Source organism: Melozone crissalis, unplaced genomic scaffold (assembly GCF_028551555.1).
Source record: "Melozone crissalis strain CALT ecotype California unplaced genomic scaffold, PUWL_Pcris_2 ptg000066l_1, whole genome shotgun sequence".
Taxonomy (NCBI): Eukaryota; Metazoa; Chordata; class Aves; order Passeriformes; family Passerellidae; genus Melozone; species Melozone crissalis.
In genome coordinates this window covers 1,528,281-1,551,471 of record NW_026535844.1, presented here as the reverse complement: position 1 = coordinate 1,551,471, position 23,191 = coordinate 1,528,281, and the positions used below count along the sequence as shown (strand labels likewise).

Here is a 23,191-nt window from a genome sequence, read left to right as displayed (position 1 = left end):
CAATGGCTTATTTGTGGGTCACACACTCCTCTTTCCACAGGCCCCCTTCCCACCCACCAGGGGAGGGCGGATTTTGTGTGTGACTCACTCTCACACACAACAAGACAACAATAAGGTACCTTTTGTTATAAATGATCAAATCGAGAGCCAAACTTATAGGAAAATTTCGCAAAGATTTATTAATTTTCCTGGAAGACAGAAGTTCAGTCATCTACACTGCCACAGCCAAGGGTCAGCGTCGAGCCCGGGTTCGGTGCTGGATGAACACGGATCTGAGCTCCGAATGTCAGAGTCTCCCCCTGTTCACAAATGCTGCCTGACGCAGCGAGTTCTTTTACAGTTTATTCTGCTCAAGGCAGAGATGACCGAATGTTCTTTGTGTCTCTTCCCATGCATAACCGTGTCTTTACCTGTGCAGAGGTGGACAAAGACTCAGTCCAGGTGTCTGATGTTGTCAGTAGACTCTGGGGAAGTCAGCATTCACATGCATCAGGGTGGGGCTGTGGATCATCTTGGTAGCTGTATAATCGTCGAGGCATTAATCACTCTTGGCTGGACCTGGTGACCCGGGGAAGCCAGCGATTATCGCCCTGGAAGCTTCTATTCTTTCATTAAAAACCCCGATGTTTATCTCAGCCAAGTCCAGGAACTAGATGTATATGAGTAAGACACTGCTCCCTGCCAGGATGGTCAAGAGACTTAGTGTGCAGTTTACAATATTTTATACATTAATAGCTTTAATTATCTCTGCCATACACTTTCACGTCACCTATTACAAGTTTAGGTGTTTCTGGCCAGTCCTGGTGCTCTTGGATATCACTCAACCCAGCTGTGCTGTCCAACCCCAGATGCTCTTGAGCATATCCTCTATCTGGCAGAATTTTGCACAACCCTAAATGTTCTTCGAATGTTAATTCCTCAACCCAGCAGGTTTTAATTCTGGATGGTCTTGGGCTCTCTTATCCCTTAACCCAGCAGAATTTTTAGGAGCCCCTTTTGTCCTGTTTCCTAGTGGATTGGGCTCGGAAACTCCTCTGCTCCCTTCCTCCGAGGGGTCCAGCCCCTCTCTGGGACCCAGTCCCAGTTACCCCGGGGGATTCTCTCACTCCTGTTAACATTCACTTCGTCTCTCTCCTGGCCACTTACCACGGAAAGTCCGAAACGCAGCGTGGGAGACTCCAGCACTCACTTGGCAGGTCTGGAACAACCAGCCCTCCTCTCATTCACACACATTCATCCCCCTGTACCTGCCCTCCTGAGAAATACTTACCAATCCCTTTTCCTTCCCGTGTTCTTAATGCACATTACTACTCTTAGGGGGCCAATTACCGCGGTTGTAGGGGGCCTTTTCCCTTCTCTTTGTTTTATTGTCTCCTTTTGTCCACCATAACCTGCGTCTGTCACCCCAGGGGAGACAGAGCGAGGCTGCCAATGGGGCAGGGCACGCCTTCCCCACTCTGACTCTCCTAAAGCACCGGCAGCGAGGTGTTAGTAACCATCCTCTGCTACCAAATTGTGGAAAACGCCAATCTCTTGCTTTTAAAATTTTCAAACCATAATAGTAATAAAATGGGTATGAAAAATAGTAATACAATTAGAGTAATCACAGTTTGGACAAATCGAATTAGGACAATATGAGACAATAAATACCAAGAGTTACAGATGTCCGGGTACCTTTTTCTGGGCAGCACAAGCCTGAAAAAGGACACCTGTTAACACAGGATTAACCATTAAAAACAATAGCCTGTTGCATATTCATACACTTCATACATGATGCATAAATTCCATTCAAACACAGGATTCTGTCTTGTCAGTGCCAGCTTCTGCCTCTGAATCCTAACAGCGCCTTTGAGGCAGGAAGAAGTTCATTTCTTCTGATAAGAGGGCAATAAATTCTTTTTCTCTGAAAGATTTAGGTATCCTGTGGCTGCTATCTCGCTGCAAGTCCTTTCTTTAAAATAGCCTCTTACCAAGCATAGTTTCTATTTTAACATTTTTTAATAATCTAAAACCATATTCAACTCACTAATTAAGAGAATTAATACAGCAGTACTTTCTAACACAAGACATATAATATTCATTTTAATATTTGGGATAACCTAATCACAAAATATGCATTTTTTACAAGTATAATCCCACTTACTTCCAGTCTCTCCCAGTTTGGTCCCAGCTGCCGCCAGCATGGTTCCAGTTGCTTCCTCAATCAACTCAGTGAGTCCCAGTATGATGCCATTTGCTCCCAGTTGCTCCCAGTCAGGCCCAGTATGGGGGATGATGTGCAGGGTGTGCTCACTGTGACACTCAGTTCCTCCCAGTATGATCCAAATATGAGCCCAGTGTGCTCCCAGTCTCTGCCAGAATAAACCAGTTTTGCTCTGCATGGTTCCAGTTCCTCTCTTTCACCCTCATTTTCCTTCCAGTCACTCCCAGTATCTCCCAGGGTACCCCAGTTCCCTCCACCATCTTTCCAGTTCCTTCCAGTATGATCCCATTTGCTCCCAAGCACTCCCAGTCAGCCTCAGAGTAGTGGCACTCACTGCCAGTATGATCCCAGTCGCCACCAGTATGATCCCAGTTCATCCCAGTACAAGCCCAGCAGTTTCCAGTCGCCGCCAGCATGCACCCAGTCACTCCCTGTTCTTCCCAGTTGCTCCCACCATGATCCCAGTTACTCACAGCTGCTCCCAGTCATCCTCAGCATATTCCCAGTCACTTCCACTATATCCCATTTGCCCCTAACATGGTCTTGGTTGCCTCCTGCAGGCTCCTGCTCACTCCCAGTATGATCCCAGTGTCCATCAGTGCGATCACAGTCTGCCCTGGCATGGCAGTATGATCCCAGAATAATGTCAATACAAACCCAGTACAGTCCCATCACGATCCCAGTACGATCCCAGTATGGTGTCAGTACAAAGCATGTACAGTCCCAGTATGATCCCAGTATGATAACTGTACAAGCCCAGTACAGTCCCAGTCACTCCCAGTATGGTCCCAGTATGATGTCAGTACAAGCGCAGTGCACTCCCAGTCACTCCCAGTACGATCCCAGTGCAGCCCAGTCCCTGGCAGTGCTGCCACTGCTGGCATCCCCCAGCCCTCTGTGTGTTCCCCCCTGGCGGATGTGCCGAGAGGAGCCCCAGGGGATGGCAGTGCCCAGGCAGGGTCCCCAGCAAGGCCCAGTTTGGATGTGCAGCCCCCAGTTTGCCCAGTTTGCCTCTCCTTTGGCCCGGGCCGGGTTCCCCCCGCCCTCAGCGGAGCAGCCGAGAGCCCCGCGCTGCCCATCCCGACCTGTCCCGGCTCCATCCCCGCTCCTGCCGCGGGCTGCGAGGGCTGCGGGAACGGGGCACCGAGGGTGTGGCTGCTGCTGGGGGAGGAGGAGGAGGGAGGGAAGGGCAGGGATGAAGGGTGTTATAAATTGCAGTGGACAATCTGCCGAGTGAGTATAATCAGATTAAGAATTTTTATTGATTACAGCAAGCAAGGCAAAAAGCAAATCAGCGCTGGGCGACAGGGGAGTCTCCGCTCCGCCAACTGCCGCCCGCTTCTGGTATTTCGTGGGGTTTATATACAGTCCTGCTTCCGGGTTGGCGTGTCTTTCAGGGTAGTACTCTGTGCATTCTCCTCCTGTTGCTAGGCGGTCGTAGTCTGCCTCCCGGTGGTCCGAGGATGAAGGCTGGTAGTCTTTCACTTCTTGCCCCACGGTCAACCTTTCCTTAGTTGGTATGGTTGGTCTGGTTCCTGGAACTTTAAGCTTACTGAGCAGATAAGCAAATATTGTGCTATCAATCATAGCAGGCCCACTACCCGTGTCAACGGCCTCGCCCCTTACTCCTCGGCTAACAATAGGCACATAGCTACGTATAGTTACACATTGCTTATTTAGCCTTTCAACATATTAGCTTCTAACATTTTGCAGTTTAAGCCTTAGGACATTTATTTTGCAGTATATTAGCCCGTTATATTCATCTTGCAACATACTAGCTTGTTACATCTTTCATTGCGGTTTTTCTATTATTGGCTTTTCCCCTTTTCATAGTCTTTAGCAACTTGATGAACAAACTAAGACATTAACTCATTACAAAGGGGGAGGAGGAGGTGGGGTAAGAGAGGAGGAGCATGGTGAGGGATGGAAGAGGAGGGATGAAGGCAGAGAGCAGCAATGGAAGGAGGAGAAGGAGGTGGGGTTAGGGAGGAGGAGGAGATGGGATGGAAGGGGAGGGATGGAAGAGGAAAAGGAGGTGAGGATAAGACAGAGAGGGAGGAGGATGGGGGATGGAAGGGGAGGAGTGGGAGGAAGAGGAGGGACATAGGCGGATCAAGGCTGAGCCGAGGGAAACACGATGTCGATCCCTGCCTGAATTCACAGCCCCCACCTGTGGGATCATCGCCCCCCCCACATCGCGCTGGTGAGCGAGGAGGGGGAGCTCGGCCCGGATATCCCGGGGGGTCCCTGGGTTGGGGTTTTCGGGGATGTTTGGAGAATGAAGCAGTCCAAGGCTGAGCGGAAAAGGCCCCTTGGGGGGACATCGGGGGGTGGCGGTGGCAGCTGCCGGCAGAGGCAGCCTGGAGGAGCAGAGCCCTGTGTCCCCCAGGAGCCCAAAGTGGGGAGCCCAGAGAGGGGGGAGCGCCGCCATTGGCAGGAGCTTCAAGAGCCTGGAGAGGCGCAGTGGGGACTCCTTGGAGCCGCTGCAGCCCAGAGCAGAGAATGAGGGGAGAAGGGAGCCCGGGAGCCCAAAAAGCCCTGGCATCGCCAAAATGGGGAGAGCGAAGCGGGGGGAGCTTTTGGCATTGCTGGGACTGCCAGCAGCCTGAGCAGGGCGGGCACCGAGGAGAAGGGGGACCCCCAATCCAAGCGTGACCCCAGCAGCTGGGACAGGGGGGAAGCCCTGAACTCCAGAGGGGAGGGACCAGGGACGGGGAACTCCTGGGAGGCTTTTTCAGGGCTGAATCTTGGTGTTTGGGAGGTTTTTCTGGAGCCGAGGTGGCCGGTGATTGTAGAGATGGACTTGGGCAAAAGGGACCTTCAATCTCAATGTGTGTTGGGGACAATGAAACAGGAAGGCCTTATAAATATGATTGTCTTGCAAAAGATTTTGAGAATGTAGAAAGTTTAAGGAAATTTGAAATGAAAGTTAGGTTTGAGATATCTCAGTTAGTGAACAACTGGAAAACAATGGTGCAGCCCAACTGAAGGTAATCCCCTTTTGATGAAACAATTCCCTCTGCTTGCAGGCAGATCCAAGGGTCAGAGCAGACCCTACTGGCTCAGCAGAAAGGGTCCAAAGAAGAGTTTTTAGGGTTTAAAATGTAACACAGTATGGTGATGTAATGATTTTTACAGGCTGTATGTAAATTCTGTAGGATTTTTATCTTGTACTAGATTGGTTGGTGAGAAATAGAATATTCAACAGAGAAGAAAATTTATTGTGTTGTAATGAGAACGTTACTGTGTTATGCTCTTGCCTGTCTTACTCTCTCACCCTCTCACCCTCTCTACCCCTCTCTTCTCTCGGGCCTGCTCCGAGCTGTGCCTGGCAGCTCCAAGCAGGGCCCTGCACCCAGGCCCTTTGCAATAAACCGCAAGTTCCACGACCTGGCTGCAGAGATCTCTCGTCTCCGTCCGTCCTGACCGTCCTACCCCCCAGTGCTCCTACAAACGCTCTCATCCCTTGTTTTCCCCAAACCAGGATTTCCCATTGCCAACCCCAGGGAGGCTGCGAGGAAGAGGAAGATGCCCCGGGACACTGAGGCAGGTGAGGAGGAAGTCAGTGCCCCTTTCCCCTCTGTGCTGCTCCATCTCCCAGCCCAGCACGGCCCCGGCTGCAGCTCAGCCCTGGGGGGATCTCCTTGCCCTTGCCTGTGGCACGGAGGCAAATCCCATCCTGTCCTTGTCCTTCCTTCCCCAGAGCAGGAGCTGAGCATGGAGAGCAGGGAGGACAAATGCCCGCAGCAGAACCTGGTGGCAGAGGCCGTTTTGAGCGGCTCCACGGCGCAGGAAGCCAACGGGGAGGAAAAGCCCCGGAGATGCCGCACGAGGAGGGGCTGCAAACGCAGCTGGCGGGGATCTGAGGGGGAAAGAGCCAGCCTGGGCCGGGAAGGCGGCCGGAGACGGAGCCAGAGCTCGGAGCTGGTGCTCCATGAGCAGCTCCATGATGGGGAGAAGCCCCACACGTGCGTGGAGTGTGGGAGGAGCTTCAGGTGGAACTGCCACTTGATTGTGCACCAGAGGATCCACACTGGGGAGAAGCCCTACGAGTGTGGGGAGTGTGGGAAGAGCTTCAGCCAGAGCTCCGACCTGATTGTCCACCAGAGGACCCACACTGGAGAGAAGCCCTACGAGTGTGGGGAGTGTGGGAAGTGCTTCAGCCGGAGCTCCAGCCTGATCAGCCACCAGAGGATCCACACTGGAGAAAGGCCGTACACGTGCTCCGAGTGTGGGATGTGCTTCAGAGAGAGCTCCAGCCTGATCCAGCACCAGAGGACCCACACTGGGGAGAGGCCCTATGAGTGTTCCAAGTGTGGGAAGAGGTTTCAGAGCAGCTCCAATCTCCTCCAGCACTATTGGACTCACAGAGAGGAGAGGCCCTTCCAATGCCCCGACTGCGGGAAGGGATTCAAGCACAACTTCACCCTTGTCACCCACCGGCGCATCCACACTGGGGAGAGGCCCTATGAGTGTTCCAAGTGTGAGAAGAGGTTTCAGAGCAGCTCCAATCTCCTCCGGCACTATCGGATTCACACAGAGGAGAGGCCCTTCCGCTGTCCCGACTGCGGGAAGGGATTCAAGGACAACTCCACCCTCGTCACCCACCGGCGCATCCACACAGGGGAGAGGCCCTACGAGTGTCCCCAGTGTGGGAAGAGCTTCTCTAGAAGCTGTAACTTGACCCAACACCAACGGAGGCGCCACTAAGGGAAGGCCTGCGAGTGCCCCGAGTGCGGGCAGAGCTTCGTGCGCTGCTCCAGCTCCATCCCCCACTGGAGGAGGCACTTTGGGCACAGCCCATGTGAGCCACATTCCCTGTGATCCATGTTGAGAACACACCTGGCTGCTTCTACTTTTAATTTCACCTTAATTTTTTTCTATTCTCCATCTCTTTGCACTGCAGAAGCCAAGAGGAATAGATCTGTCACCTGAAAACCACTGAAATCCCAGTGAAAACAGCTCAATCTTACCCCAAAAAGAGCTCAAACCCACCTCAAAAAACTCAGTCCAACGCCAAACTCACTCGATTCCGCAGCCATCCGGCTGAGATGAGGTTGGGAGGTGATTTAGAGTCGTGGGATCTCAATTAGAGTGGTGGGATGGAGATTGTGTGGGGCTGGGTGTGTGGGATGTATTTGACAGCAAATAAAACTCTGAGACTTACTGATTTCTCTCCCGTTCATGTTCAGTCTGTTGCAGTTCTGTTTGCAGAGTGCTGCCTTCTCAGCTCATTGTCTTGGTATCCCCTTTTCTCTCCTGCCTCTCTTTGCCTGCTCTGTTTCTCTCTCAGTGTCTCCCTGGACCCATGGACCACAAGAGACCCTGCCCTGATTTAATTGACCCAGGCACCACCAGAGACCCTCCCTATATTTAATTGCCCCAGTGACCACCCAATACCCTCCACTGATTTATTGCCCCAGTGACCACCAAAGACCCTCCCCGGATTAAATTGACCCCTCCCCTGATTTAATTGACCCCTGCCACCAAAGACCCTCCCCTGATTTAGTTGACCTTTCCCTGATTTAATTGACCCCTCCCCTGAATTGACCCCTCCCCTGATTTAATTTACCCTTTCCCTGTTTTAATTCCCCTTCCCCCGATTTAATTGATCCTTGCCCTGATTTAGCTGTCTCATTCCCTGATTTAATTGACCCTGCCCTGATTTAATTGACCCCTGCCCTGATTTAGATGACCCCTCTGTCCCCACAGACCCTCCCCTGATTATTTATTATTTTATTTCCCAATTAGTATTTCAATTCCCAGTCCCAGGAGCTGAAGTCCTGAAGGCTGGCAGGGAAATGTCTCTGTAGGATTTTGCTCCATTTCCCTTCAAGGGCAGGAACATATTTTCCTGAATGGGAGCTGGAACTCCAGACTTTTGGAATGTGTGCAGGGCAACACGGACTGGGATCAAACATGGACTAGGATCAAATAGGGGTTGGGATCAAATATGGACTGGGATCAAACAGGGACTGGGATCAAATATGCACTGGGGTCAAATATGGACTGGGATCAAATATGCACTGGGGTCAAATATGGACTGGGATCAATTATTGATGGGAATCCTACAATGTAGGATAAACTGGACTGAGGTTATATAGACTGGGATCAAATATGGGCTGGGATCAAATATGAATTGGGATAAAAAATGGACTGGGATCAAATATAGACTAAAATCAACTATAGACTAAAATAAACTGGACTGGGATCAAATCAGGACAGGGATCAACTTTGGACTGGGATTAAATATGGCCTGGATCAAAAATGACAGATTTTATGGACTGGGATCAAATATGGACTAGGATAAGCTATGGACAGGGATCAAATATGGACTGGGATCAAATTTGGATTTGGAGCAAATGGACGGGGTTCCTGCAGACTGGGATAAACTGGACTGAGATTATATAGATGTCGTGGTTTGAGAGGAAGTTAGTTTTCTGGGATATGAAGTGGTCAGGCCAATAGGTGCTCACATTTGAATACTGGCAGCTGGTTTTGCCACTGGGGACATTGGATACGCCTCTGAGAACTCAGGGGTTAAAAAGCAGAGCACTCCCGGGGGAAGCTCTCTTGGGTTCCAGCGAGGGAAGCAGGTCGGGCCTCCCCTGCCCAGCTCCTTGCTGGTTTGGGGCTGGGTGAGGTAGGCCTGGGCCGAGGATGGAAGGGTGGAAGAGCCCCGAGAGGCATCGGGCAGCCACACCTCCCCCCCAGGAGACAGAGAGAGAGAGACAGAGCGCCTGTGCCACCGTGAAATTTGATATCCTGTGCTGGCAGCACAGCCCGGCTGCCGGCTGCCGCTGTGGGAGCTTTCGGTGGGTAGAGCCCGAGCTTTTAACCCTTTTTCGGACAAGGAAAACTTTGCAGAACATTAACCTTTCCTAGAAGAGAGATAAGAGGTGAAATGGAAAAAGGAAATGTGCAAGTGTGAAGGTCTGGGCAAGTGAAAGATGTCGGGAGAGTAGAGAAGAATGTTAGGTGGGAAGAGATGATGGAGTGGCCTTAGCTGGACTTTTCTTGTGTAGCCATGGACAGAACCATGTTTCCTGTGACACAGAGACTGCATCCATGGGGAGGCAATGGCTCAGAGCCAAGAGGGTTCAGTGTTGGTACTCCTGGGCCCCAGGGGGTGAAATTTGGGGGGCACAGGTGTCCCAAAGGTGAGACTGTGCCCTTTTTGGAATGGGACAAAGCATCCTTAAAAGGACAACCCTAGAAGCAGCTCTGGTCCATGTGCAATGGTGAGAGCACTGGACATGGAAGGAAGATGTCACGGTGGCAGATGTTCTCCAGGCGGTGCCACAAGTGACGTGGAAACACACGAGGTTTCAGCGGTGTTTCCTGGGGAAGCCTATGGCACAAGGAGGATTCCTCTCCCCTTGATGAACTGAGAATTGATTACCTAAAGGGTGGTGATGGACCAAGAGTTGGTGATTTGTGGGATAGGTGTATTGGAAATTTGGTGGGAGGGGGAGGAAATGTTCTTGGAAAGTTTTCATTTTCCCTGTGTGTTTCTTGTTACTTAGAGTTGTAGTTTAGTTAATAAAGGTTTCTTTTCTTTATTTCCAAGTGGGGGCCTGCTTTGCTTATTCCTGGTCACATCTCACAGCAGACACCAGGGAGCATATATTTTCATGGGGACACTGGCATTGTGCCAGCATCAAACCGTGACACCTACGCTGCCAGTTGGCCTTTTTCCACCTCTCCAGCCATCCCCACAGAGCATTGGCTACTATCCATGAATCAGTGTAGAGGTAGAGCTTTGGCCATTTCTCTCCCTTAGCAATGTCCAGGGCCAGCTGAACAGCTTTGAGTTCTGTAAGTTGACTTGATCCACCTTCTCCTTCAGCAGCCTCTGCCACCTGTCGTGTGGGGCTCCATACAGCTGCTTTCCACTTCTGGTCCATCCCTGCGATGCGACAGGAACCGTCAGTGAAAAGAGCGTAGCGCGTTTCCTCTGGGGGCAATTGGTTATAGGGAGGAGCCTCTTCAGTCTGTGTCACTGGTTCTTGTTGCTCTTCATCAGTAAGACCAAAGTTCTCACCTTCCGGCCAGTTTGTAATTATCTCCAAAATCCCAGGGCGATTCAGGTTTCCAATACGGGCGCACTGTGGGATAAGAGCAATCCGTTTACTCCATGTAGCGTCAGTGGTGTGGTCGGGGGAGGGAACCCTTCCTTTGAACATCCACCCCAGCACCGGTAGTCGGGGTGCCAGGAGGAGTTGTGCTTCCATGCCAATCACCTCTGAGGCAGCCTGGACTCCTTCATAGGCAGCCAAGGTTTCCTTCTCTGTGGGAGTGTAGTTGGCTTCTCACCCTCTGCAGCTTCGACTCCAAAATCCCAGTGGTCGGCCTCGAGTCTCCCCAGGCACCTTCTGCCAAAGGCTCCAGGACAAGCCATGGTTCCTGGCTGCAGAATAGAGCACGTTCTTCACCTCTGGTCCTGTCCTGACTGGGCCAAGGGCAACTGCATGAGCAATCTCCTGCTTGATCTGTGCAAAGGCTTGTTGCTGCTCAGGGCCCCAGTGGAAAGTGTTCTTCTTACGGGTGACCAGGTAGAGAGGGCTCATGATCTGACTGTATTCGGGAATGTGCATTCTCCAAAAACCTATGGCGCCCAGGAAAGCTTGTGTCTCCTTATTGGTGGGTGGAGACGTTGCTGTGATCTTGTTGATGACATTGGTGGGAATCTGACGCCGTCCATCTTGCCACTTCACTCCCAGAAACTGGATCTCTTGAGCAGGTCCCTTGACTTTTCTCTTCTTGATGGCAAAGCTGGCTTTCAGGAGAATCTGGATGATTTTCTCCTCATTCTCGAACACCTCTGCTGCTGTCTTCCCCCACACAATGATGTCATCAATATACTGCAGATGTTCTGGAGCCTCACCCTTTTGCAGTGCAGCCTGGATCAGACCATGGCAGATGGTGGGGCTGTGCTTCCACCCCTGGGGCAGTCGGTTCCAGGTGTACTGCACTCCCCTCATGTGAAAGCAAACTGAGGCCTGCATTCTGCTGCCAGGGTAATGGAGAAAAATGCATTGGCAATGTCTGTAGTGGCAAAGCACTTTGCTGCCTTGGACTCCAGCTCGTACTGGAGCTCTAATATGTCTGGCACGGCAGCGCTCGGTGGTGGAGTCACTTCATTCAATGCACGGTAGTCCACAGTCAATCTCCATTCTCCTTCAGATTTATGCACAGGCCAAATGGGGCTGTTGAAGGGTGAGTGGGTCTTGCTGACCACCCCTTGGCTCTCCAGCTCTTGGATCATCTTTTGGATGGGGATCATAGCATCTTGATTCGTTCGGTATTGTCGGCGGTGCACTGTTGAGGTGGCAATTGGCACTCGTTGCTCTTCCACCTTCAGGGGACCTACTGCAGATGGGTTTTCTGACAGTCCAGGCAAGCTGTTCAACTGCTTGATGCCCTCTGTCTCTACAGCAGCTATTCCAAATGCCCATCTGAGTCCCTTTGGGTCTTTGAAATATCCACTTAGAAGGTAGTCTATGCCCAAAATACATGGGGCTTCTGGGCCAGTCACAATAGGGTGTTTCTTCCATTCATTTCCAGTCAGGCTCACCTCAGCTTCCACCAAAGTAAAATCCTGTGATCCCCTGTCACACCAGCAATAGAAACAGACTCTGTCCCCACATGCCTCAATGGCATTAGTGTACATTGTGCACCAGTGTCAACCAAAGCTTTGTACTCTTGTGGTTCAGATGTGCCAGGCCAACGAATCCACACAGTCCAAAAAACACGGTTTTCCCTGGCCTCTACCTGGCTAGAGGCAGGGCCCCTCTAAGCCTGGTTATCCTTCTTTCCCTGGGCATATGTCTTGGAGGTTCCTTCAAGGGGATCAAAAATATTGTCATTATCATCATATGTGACAGTTCGGTTACTGGCCACTGGAGCTGCTTCCCTTTTGGAACTTCCTCTCTGAGTCTTCAGTTGTCGCACCCGTTGTGCCAGAGCAGCAGTAGGTTTTCTATGCCATCTCCCCATGTCTTCTCCACAATCACGCAGGTAGAACCACAGCTCAGCTCGTGGGATGTACCTTCTTCGCCATCTGGGGAACGTCTGCGTTGGGTACAAGAACTTCTGATCTGTACTGCCAAGATTTGGAGAAAGCCCTCTTTAATCTCCTCCCTCAGTTTCTTGTTACCCTCCTCTATCTTGTCTTCTAATTTTTGCAGACGTGTTTCCACCGCTGCGATTCTGGCATGTGTTGGGCCATGCACAGCATCTGCATATGCTCAGAGCTTCCTTGCCATATCCAGCACAGTCTCCTCACCATCATCCTGCTTCATTATTGCTAAAGGAGAAGCGTATTCTCGTGGCCCAAGTCGTACAAATTTTCTCCACATCACAGATGTGCATGGTACCAAGTCTGGATTTACAGCATTTCCATCATCTGAGAAGACAATCTCAGCCACTGCCATTTCCCTCAAGCGTTGAATCCCTTGTTTTATGGTTTTCCACTGGGTTTGCTGCATACAGAGATCGTCTGTGCACAGGTATTTTGTGCTACACTTCTTAGGACCCATTCCCAGAGGCTGTGAGAGTTAGCCCCGCTCATCATTCCTTGGTCTATGACAGGATCCTGTGACAGGGATCCCGAATGCCTGGCTTCAGTGCCATCCAGAATTGTAGCCTCGCCTGCAGCATCCCAGAGACGGACAAGCCAACTAATTATGGATTCATCAGGTTGTCGGGTGTAATCCTTCCTTAGGCCACGAAGGTCCTTCAAGGAAAAGGACTCAATATTTGCGTCTGATCTTGCACCTGCTGCTTTGACTCCTGATTTTATGTCAGGAGGCATTGAGGTTCCTTCTTCTGTATCACCATCATCATCATCATCATCACCATCACCATCATCATCATCATCGATTAGTTTTTTCCGTGCATTTCCCACTTCTAGTTCTGGTAGCAACAGCCATGGGTTTAGATGCTGGCTTAGGCTCACTGTCTGGTCTGGCTGCTGGCTTCGAGCCTGGGCTGTTGGCTACAGCTTGCGTGACTGGGATGGCTGATTTATCTCCCTGCCCCCCTGCCTCTGTCTGCTGCCCTACATTATCTAACAAAGTGTGATAAACACAGGCCAGGGCCCAGCTTATTGCAATTAGCCTTTTCTCCTTAGAATCGTCATGGCACTTCTCTTTTAGGTATTTCCCCACTTCTGCTGCATTCTGAATTTGTTCCCGTAGAAAATCCCAGTCTACAGGATCAGAAAATTCCTTCAGGGTTTGGCCTATATTTTCCCATTGTCCACGCCACTCAGGATTTTTCACGCCTGCATCTGCTTCTGGGTCAGAGGTCTCACCAGCTCCTCTGGATATCTCAGCCCTCATTCTAAAGAAGCTGCAGACCATATAGAGGAAGCTTACCAGATTAAATACCAGAAAGATGGTCTCTTTAACATTCAGGGGAAACTGAACATTCTCAAAAAGTTGACATAACCGATCCGAAGGAGAAGAAGGAAAGGGAAGGCTGGGAAGTCTTATTCTTGGCTCCTCCTCTAACACTGAGTGCAATTACTAATAAATTCCCAAAACGTACTACTGGAATTGGGATGCAGGGTAGGATGAAGAAACCATAAACCATACATACCGTAAACAGACGCCAGTATCTTTGTAAACGCTTTATAAATCATTATCACCAAGGCCAGCACAACAGCAATTCCAATCCGTACCCCTCTACCGTAAAAATTACTTATTAAGGACAATAATCCTAGTGACCAAAAAGGTATTGAAACCTCAAAAAGGTCTAGACCCTAGAGCCACACGAAGGCTTTCACACCCAGAGACATCAGGGGTTCAAGCAGCATGGCTACTGACTGCTTTAACAACAACAAATGCACAATTAATAGAGCTTCTTTTCAACTTTTCCAGCCCCACGTTGGGCGCAAATTCATGTATTTGTCCAGGTTTAGAGCAAATTTGGGGAAGAATCCCCCAAAGGAGCTCCGGTGAAAAAAGCAGATCCAATCGGCCCCTCCCCCCAACTGGTCTGTGAGGAAAAAATAATTCCTTGGAGAAAGGTGGAAAAAAACTGTTTATTAAACGATAAAACCAAAACAATATCAAACAATGAGACCCCTTGCCACTCTAAAAGAGATGACAAACTGAGAAAACCCCGGGTTGAAGCTCAGCTCACTCAGTCTCTGATCAGTCCCTCAGGCGCTGGAATTGTCGCAGGCCAGGCCCGGCCCGGTGGGCCACAGCTGCAGCTGCCAGTGCTCTCCTGGGTGTTCAGTCCAGAGCAGTTTCAAGAGGTTCAAAGAAAAAAAAAAAACAGTCCAGGGAACTTCTTTGCCTCAGCTAGCTAAAACTAACTAAAAAGCAAAAGAAGAGCTCTGTCCCGCTGTCTGTTCATCCACAGACAACACAGTCCAGGAGCACGAATGTGGAGGAGGAGTGCAGTGTCTGAAAACAAAACTGCGCGCTTCTTCTCTTCCCCCCTTCACTCTCTGGAACACTCTTTAAGGTACAAAACTTACTATTCAACATAAACAGAACGAGACGATTGGAGATAAAAGCATCATAGAGTCAGCCCAGGAGAAGGTCTAAGATTCAGATTGCATTGAGAGGCTCCTGTGTCCATCAGAAAATGCCTCCTCTCAATGCAGACCTACCCTGAATGTTCTCAAGGGCTGCAGTGTGGAGGGTCCCTGGTGTGATGGGAGCTGTGACAGCCCTGCCAGTCCATGTCCATCAAGGGGTGGACTTGCTGGTCCTGAGGGTGCTGCTGTCTGTGCTTGCAGTGTCCTTGTGCCCTGCAGCTGGAGCCCTGATTCCTTGCCAGGGGCTGTTTGGGTGGGCTCTCCCCTGCCGAGGAGGGCAATGCCTCTGCCAGGTGCTTGTGGCCGAGCCGGGCCCTGGGTGCTGGGGCCCCCTTGGGCCCTGGGGTTGATCCCTCAGGGGCTGTAGGAACTGTGCCCTGGCCTTTGCCTTCAGCTTGGCCTTTTGCTGCTCCCTTCTTGCACTCACCTGCTGTGCCTTTGTGCCCAAGTGCTGCAGGGCCTTCTTGTGCGCCTCCTGCAGCCCCCCTCAGTGCCTGTGGGTGCTCATCCTCTGAAAGCTGCTGAGCTTTCTGCAAAATCATTTGTATCTCCAGTAACCCTAATAAAATCCTTAAAAGGCAATCTCCGTGCTAAAATATACATTCCACATTTCCCAGGTGTTCCTTGCTCCTCCTCCCTGTGCTCAGGGTGCCCTCCCCAGCCCGTGTCCCAGAACCGCTCCCTGTCCTGCCGCAGTGTCCAAAGGCGCCCCCGGCGGGCAGGGCCGGCAGCTCCGCGGGGCCGGGCAGCGGCCGGGGCGTCCCGCAGCCTCCTGGGGGCCGGGGGCCGCTGCCGGCCCTGCCCGGGGCTGGTGGGGTCAGGCAGCGCCCGGCGCTGAGCCCCGGCTGCCCCACAGCCCCGGCCCGGGCCCGCAGCTCCCCACAGGCCCCCAGCCCGTGCTCCCGGTGCCGCAGCTCTGCGCCCGGTGCTGCCGCTGCCCCCCACAGAGAAACCCGCTGAAACCCTGACCTCCTTGTTTTCCTCTCCTGGACACCGGGGATACAAAAGATCTGGATCAGCTGACAAGTTTTGAGGCTACGACCCTGCTGATAAACATCCCAATCCTCGGTATTTTTCTCTTCCTCCGCTTTTCCATCATCCTTTTCCTTCCCACATAGATTCCTCCTGCAGCTTCTTGCCTTAACCGTATTGCTGCACACTCCCCTTCACGCAATCCCTTTGCAGCACACCAACACCATCCATGCGCTGTTGTCCAAATGCGAGGGGAGTTTGGGGAGGTGGGACTGGGGCAATGCCAAGGCCGGGCCCCCCCGCGCTGTCCCGGCGGGAGCGGCTGCAGTGGGGACCGAGTGCGAGCGGGAGCGGCCGAGAGCCCAGCGCTGCCCCAGCCCGGCCTGCCCCAGCTCCATCCCTGCCCCTGCCGTGGGATGCTGTGGGTTTGGGGGCAAGAGGGAGCCGGCAGTGGGTGCTGGGCCTGGGGCAGGAGGAGAAGGGAAGGAGAAGCAGAATTGAGGAACAAAAGGGTCAAACGATGCACGTGAGAGGAGAAGGTGGGATTGTGCAGGAGAAGGAGGAATAGCAGGAGGAAGAGGAGTGTGAGCAAGAGTAGGGACCCAGGAGGAGGAACAGAAGAGGAAGTAGCACAAGGTTCCACCTCTCCCTCTATCTGCAGCCTCCAACCCCAGCCCCAGGAGCGTTGTCCCCCCTCCACATACAGCAGGTGAAAGAGGATTGGGATCCACTATTTTCCCGAGGGTGAATCTTGGTGTTTCTGAGCTTTATTGGCCTAATTGTTGGTGCTTTGTTTTTTTGATTTTTTGGCTGAATCTTTATATTTTGGAGGGGGCTTTGTTGAATCTTGATGTTTGAGAAGTTTTTGATCTGTGTCTTGATGTTTCAAGGATTTTGTGCTGAATCTTGGTGTTTTGGAGGTTCTTAGAGACACAAGATGCCCAATGACTTAATGAGATGAACTTGGGCAAGGAGGAGCTCCCAGTCTAAGACACTCTCATTTTGTTTTTTCCCCATACCAGGATTTTTCATTCCTAGGGCATGGCTGGATGGAGGAGGAGGAAAAGCCCTGGGGATTCCGCACGAGGAGGGGCAGCAAACCCAGCCCAGGGAACTGTGGGGAGGGAAGATCCCACCTGAGGCAGGAAGGTGGCCGGAGATGCAGCCAGAGCTCAGAGCTGGTGGAGAAGCCCCATGGCAGAGAAAAGCCCCACAAGTGCTTGGAATGTGGGAAGGGTTTTAGTCGGAGCTTAAACCTGATCCAGCACCAGGTGATCCACACTGGGGAACGGCCCTATGAGTGTGAGGAGTGTGGGAAGAGCTTCAGCTGGAGCTCCAGCCTGAGGCAGCACCAGGTGATTCACTCTGGGGAGAGGCGCTTTGAGTGTGAGGAGTGTGGGAAGAGCTTCAGCCACAACTCTGTCCTGATCCAACACCAGAGGATCCACACTGGGAAAAAGCCCTTTGAGTGCGGGGAACGTGGGAAGAACTTCAGGCAGAGGGGGAGCCTGATGCACCACCAGATGATCCACACTGGAGACCGGCCTTATGAGTGTGGGGAATGTGGGATGAGCTTCAGCCAGAAGGGCCACCTGATGCAACACCAGATGATCCACAGCGGGGACCGGCCTTATGAGTGTGGGGAATGTGGGATGAGCTTCAGCCAGAAGGGCCACCTGATGCAGCACCACAGGATCCACACAGGAGGGAAGCCCTATGAGTGTGTGGAATGTGGGAAGAGCTTCAGCCAGAGCTCTGGCCTGAGGAAACACGAGAGGATCCACACTGGGGAAAAGCCCTATGAGTGTGGGGAGTGTGAGAAGAGCTTCAGCATGAAGTGCAAGCTGACGGAACACCAGAAGATCCACACTGGGGAAAAGCCCTACAAGTGTGGGGAATGTGGGAGGAGCTTCAGAGAAAGCTGGGCCCTGATTCGGCACCGGGTGATCCACACGGGGGAACGGCCCCACACCTGCTTGGAATGTGGGAAGAGCTATGGGTGGCACACTGACCTGAGAAAACACCACCAGCAGAGTGTTCACTCTGGGGAGAAGCCCTACGAGTGTCCTGAGTGTGGGAAGAGGTTTCAGACCAGCTCCAGTCTCCTCGTACATCAGCGGAGTCATACAGAGGAGAGGCCCTTCCACTGCCCTGACTGTGGGAAGGGATTCCAGCAAAACTCCAAACTCACCATCCACCGCCGCATGCACACCAGGGACAGGCCCTACAAGTGTGGGGAGTGTGGGAAGAGCTTCTCACAGAGCTCAATTTTGACCAAACACCAACGGAGGCACCACTGAGGGAAGCCCTGTGAATACCCCGAGTTCAGGAAGAGCTTCATGCACTCCTCCAACTCCTTCCCCCATGGGAGAATCTGTGTTGGATGATCCCCAGTGACCCTCATTGGGCAGAGACCTGGTGATCCATGGTCCTGCTGATCTGTGTTGGGAAGACACCTGGCTGGGTGGCTCCACATCTTCCTGGCTCCCCGTGGGCATGTGGATGTATACAGGGGCAGGAACATCCATTGGGACGCAGACCAACAATGGGAATTCCTTGGGGAGAGTGGATTTGTTGACTTTCAAACCCGTAAAATCTTTTGCATTCAATCCTATCTTCTGGTGGCATCAAGGAATACTGAATGGTCTTGGAGATCTTTTCCAATTTCAGGGATGCCACGATTTTGATTTCCTATTTCCCAAAGGTGTCTTTGGCAGCCAAATGGTGAAAAAGTGGGGAAAAAACCAAGATTTTTGAGACAGTGGGGTGGGAACTTCACCAAAAAATGTTCTACCCTCTCACCAAGCCACATAGGTTCTCTGCCAGCATGGACACGGAATTCCTTTTCTTTTGGCCTTGATTTTATTTTAATTTCTCTTCATCCCTTTAAAATATCTAATATTGGAGTAAAAACAAAGACATTAAATTAAGATACGCATGTGGTTATGGTAGGACAGAGTCATGGAGAGCAGCATGGGGACATATGGTCATGGATGGGAATGGGGACATGGGGGGATACAGTAATCCCTTGGTCTCTGGGCTTTATATGAGTCCAAATCTGGCTAGCTCTGGACTCTAGCCCACACGGACTTGCAGAGACGGAGATAAAAGACGAGAAGCGCTCTTCTCCACGTGGGAACGAGTATCCTGTTTATTGGCTTGGGACAGAACACTTCTGGTGATGGCGACTGTTGAGAGTTTTTTGCAGATTGAGGAGTTTTTGTTAGACAATGGCCATATTCAGCCGATGCACAATCCAGCCTGCTTGTAATAATGGACAATGGACGTGTTCACAAACAATGAATAATGGACATATTCACAAATGGGGGCGTTATATCCTTGAAAGTGATACAAGAAGAAGAATCTTCAGGACTCAGCAAGTTTGCCAGCAAGTTTGGGAAAGTCAGAAAAAAGTGAGCCATGGGTGGGCCAGACGAGCACAGCAAGACGCGTAAAAAATTAGGTGATCCAATCAGCATTCTAATTTAGACGTGTGAACAGCTAGGATTAACCAATCATGTATTAGCTAGAGACGCGTGGACAGTAGAGATTTATTATAAATATAGTCTTTTTAAGGATAATAAATTTGGCTCACTGGATCATGTTGGTCATGGTGTGTTGTCCCTGAACCTCCACACCCCGCATTTCTGGTGGAGTGCACGGGCAGGCCCAATGTCATAGCACTAAAGGGACTTGAGGTCGGCAATTTGGCTGCTGTGCAGAGGATGGGAGCCAACCCTCGAGGAGCGGAGCAGCCAGGGTAAAGTATCCTCACTGCCCCGGGGAGAGGGAAAGGTCACTGGAGCTCCAATCGTAGATGACTTGAATCTCACCCTGATCAAGGTGAGCGGCTGGGGAGGAGATGGGGTCTGAGCATGAAAGGGAAGGTGTTCAGAAACTCCTCCAATATATCCTCTCTAAGAGAGAACAAAAGTATGATGCTTCCAATTTGAAGGGACTGTTGCAATGGGCTTGGGACCATAATCTCGTAGCAGGAGCACAGGTTGCTTTTGAGATTTCGACATGAGAAGCTGTGGGGTGGATGTTGTGGGACTGTATTGCATCTGATGGGAGTGAGGCAAAAGAGGTGTCTAAATATTCTACTTTGTAGAAAATTATCATAGAGGTGTTGCAGGCCTCAGAGGCAGAGAGGAAAGCTGCTGCAGCCCTTGCCTCTGTGTCAGAACTGCCTCAGGCATTTCCAGTAACTTCAGTCCAGCAACTGTTTTCTACCACCTTAGATATTCCCTCACTCAGCCCACAACCCCTCAGCTCAGAATCGAGCATTGCACTGACTGCTCCTCCAGCTCAGAGCAAGAAAGAGGAAGCCGCTGCCTCTTCGGGAGAATTGGGCTGTCAGACAAAGGTCAGTTGTACTCAGAGTGGAAAAACCTCTTCAGGGGGATAAGCCTGCAGAACAAAGGACAGTTGTACTCGGAGTCAAGAAACTGTTGGTAACAGTAACTTAGAAACTAAACATGCTGTATGTGAAAAGGATAAGGAAGGAGATGTTATTATGAATAATACTTCTATTGAAGAGGATTTAAAAACTTTAGTGGACAATTTGCAAAAATTGGTAATTCAGAATGATTCAGTTTTCCCCAAAAGAGACTATTCTTTTGAGAAAATGGACTTGCAAATGATAGACAGACAACCAGGAAAGTGGTTATCACCCTCCCAGTTTGTCTCTGAGCCAGCATTCGAGCCGGTTAAACAAATTCCTCCCTCTCACGCTGTAAAAAATGTGGAATTAGAGTTGGAATGTGATCCTGAAATAGAAGCAGCTCAGAAACAAAATGGAAGGGAGTTATTACAGAAGCTATTGTAGAAGGGACTTTGCTCTCAAATGATACAGAGGCTTTTCCTGTAGTGACTAATGCTGCAGGTAGAGTTTGGGAACATTTCTATTGGAAGATTTTAGAAAGGTTAAGAGCTGTAATTTCACAATTTGGTTTAAAATCCCAACTTGCACAGTCACTTCTGCAGTATATTTTTACATCTAACACATTAATTCCAGCTGATGTGCATACCCTAAGACTTATAATGCCACCCTGTCAGCAGGTGATGTTCCATAAAAGCTGGGAGGAAAAGTGTGCTCAGGAAGCAGCAAGACCTAGAGTGCAGGGTGATCCTCTGTGTGGTTCAACAGCACAACAGTTCCTTGGCAAAGGGCCCTGGGCTGCTGCCACTGCCCAGGCTGGGAGCATTGATCAAGTCTTACGGATGAGCCAACAACCAGCACATAATGCTATCCTTGCACTTCCAGATGGGTTATGCATTAAGTCTTTGACCCAGATTCGCCAAGGAGGGAATGAAGGCTTTGATATATTTGTTAACAGATTGCATGAAGCTATCTATGATCATCCTGATTTGGATACAGACACAAAAGTAAAATTGTTTAATATGTTTGCTTTTGACAATGCTAATGATAAAACTTGGCAGATTTTGGGAACATTAAGGAAGGGAGCTGATGTTACAGAAATGTATGAACATTAAGGAAGGGAGCTGATGTTACAGAAATGTACTTATGGCTAGAACTACAGAGACACAAAAAGCAGCCTATGTAGCTGCTGCAGTACAGGATGTGGTAAAACCATTGCTTTCTAAACTGCAAAAGAGAGCCGAAGGAAAGAACATTAAGTGCTTTGAATGTGATAAAATTGGACATGTTAGGAGTCAGTGTCACTCTGCAACTATGAAAAAAAATTGTTCTATCTGCAAAAAAGATAACCACAATACTAAAGAATGTTGGTTCCAGGGAAACGGGTCTCGGAGTGCCTTCTCTCCAGGCATCACAAAACAAGTACGGAGAGCTGCCTGGATAGCTCAGCCTCCCATGGAGGAGGAGGGCTTTGCTCACTCAGATCAACTGCTGGAAGTGCCGGAGCAGACGTGGAAACCGCAGTAGACGTGACCATCACAGACTCTGCTGTGCACCTGATAGACACCAATGTAAAAGGAGCCTTGGGGGATGGGCTGAGTGCTTGTCTGTTAGGGAGATCATCTGCCAGTAAAAAGGGATTGGATGTAATTCCTGGGGTTATTGATGCAGACTATCAAGGAGTTGTTAAAATTATGATTGGAATGTTTTTCCCTCCTGTATCTATTCCAAAAGGTTCGTGAATTGCTCAGCTTGTTCCTTTTAAGTCGTGTGTCCCCTGTACAGACTACAAGAAACGGGGAACAGGAAGCTTTGGTTCCACAGGTAAACCAGAAGTATATTGGGCCATGGACATCACAAGAGGTAAAGCAGACAAACAGGTAACCTTGACACATCCTAATGGTGATTCTATTACTAAGAAACTCATAATTGACACTGGAGCAGATGTAACCATCATTTCAAACACAATATGGCCAAAAAACTGGGCATTGGTTGATCCTGTTTTAGGCATTGCAGGTATTGGAGGGACTCAGGCAACTCAGATGAGCAGGGAAGTAATTACTTTTACTTTCCCAGATGGAGTGAATGTGTCTACAAGGCCTTATGTCATGCAAACTCCTGGTACTTTACTAGGTTTCCTTGGTAGGGACCTGTTAAGCCAGTTAAAAGCTACCATTGCTAGACAGCCTTTTTGGGATCACATTGCCACAAAGGTTGCTACATGGCATGCATATCGTCTGATCGAGGATGATCCAGTTCAGTTGATGATCATCAATCAGAGCAAAGAGGGTGACAATTATGCCAAGCATCCTTTCGCCTTGATTTGTCAATGGGTTAAAACTCAAGCTAATCCTTTAGTTATTTTGGAATGGGTATTTTTACCTGTAAAACAATCTAGAACTATTACCACTCAGCTGGAACTTTTTGCTCATTTGATTATGAAGGACAGAGGGAGAATATTGGAAATCTGGGGACACGAACCATATGCAATTGTAGTACCATTGGCTAACTGGTATCTTGAATGGGGAATTAGGCATTCTGGTTCTTTACAGATAGCTTTGGCTGGATATGACGGTAAAGTTCACGATATTTATCCATGGCACCGGGTATTATCATCTTTATTGGAGCATCAGCATCTGGAGGACAGACCCTGGAGATCTGACTGTCGGTGTCTGGGCAGACAGCATTTACAGATGCAGATAAAAGGTCAAAAAGGGCTGTCTGCACTTGGCAGCAAGACAAAGTGTGGAAAAAGCATGTCATTTTTGGAGAGGTAAAAGATATGTTGCAGACAATAGAATTGAAAGCTGTGATTTGGGCTTTTGAAAATTGGAATAATGAGGCCATTAACATTGGTTCTGATTCGCTTTATGTAGTTAGCTGTGTCCAACGCCTAGAAAGAGCAGTACTTAATAAGGTGAGTAATGAGCATTTGTATTCCCTTTTAAGTTGATTGCTTAAAAACCTAAATCAACGATGGCAGGGATACTTTATTATTTATGTTTGTAGTCATCAAGCTCTCCCTGGTCTGTCTGAAGGTAATGCTTGAGCTGATCAGTTGGTAGCCACTGTCCGGCCA

General features: G+C 50.2%; 1 pseudogene; it reads left to right on the top strand.

Moving 5' to 3' along the window:
- Nucleotides 1-23,191, top strand: part of LOC128945551 (uncharacterized) — a 1,882,792-nt pseudogene that overhangs the window by 932,245 nt on the left and 927,356 nt on the right.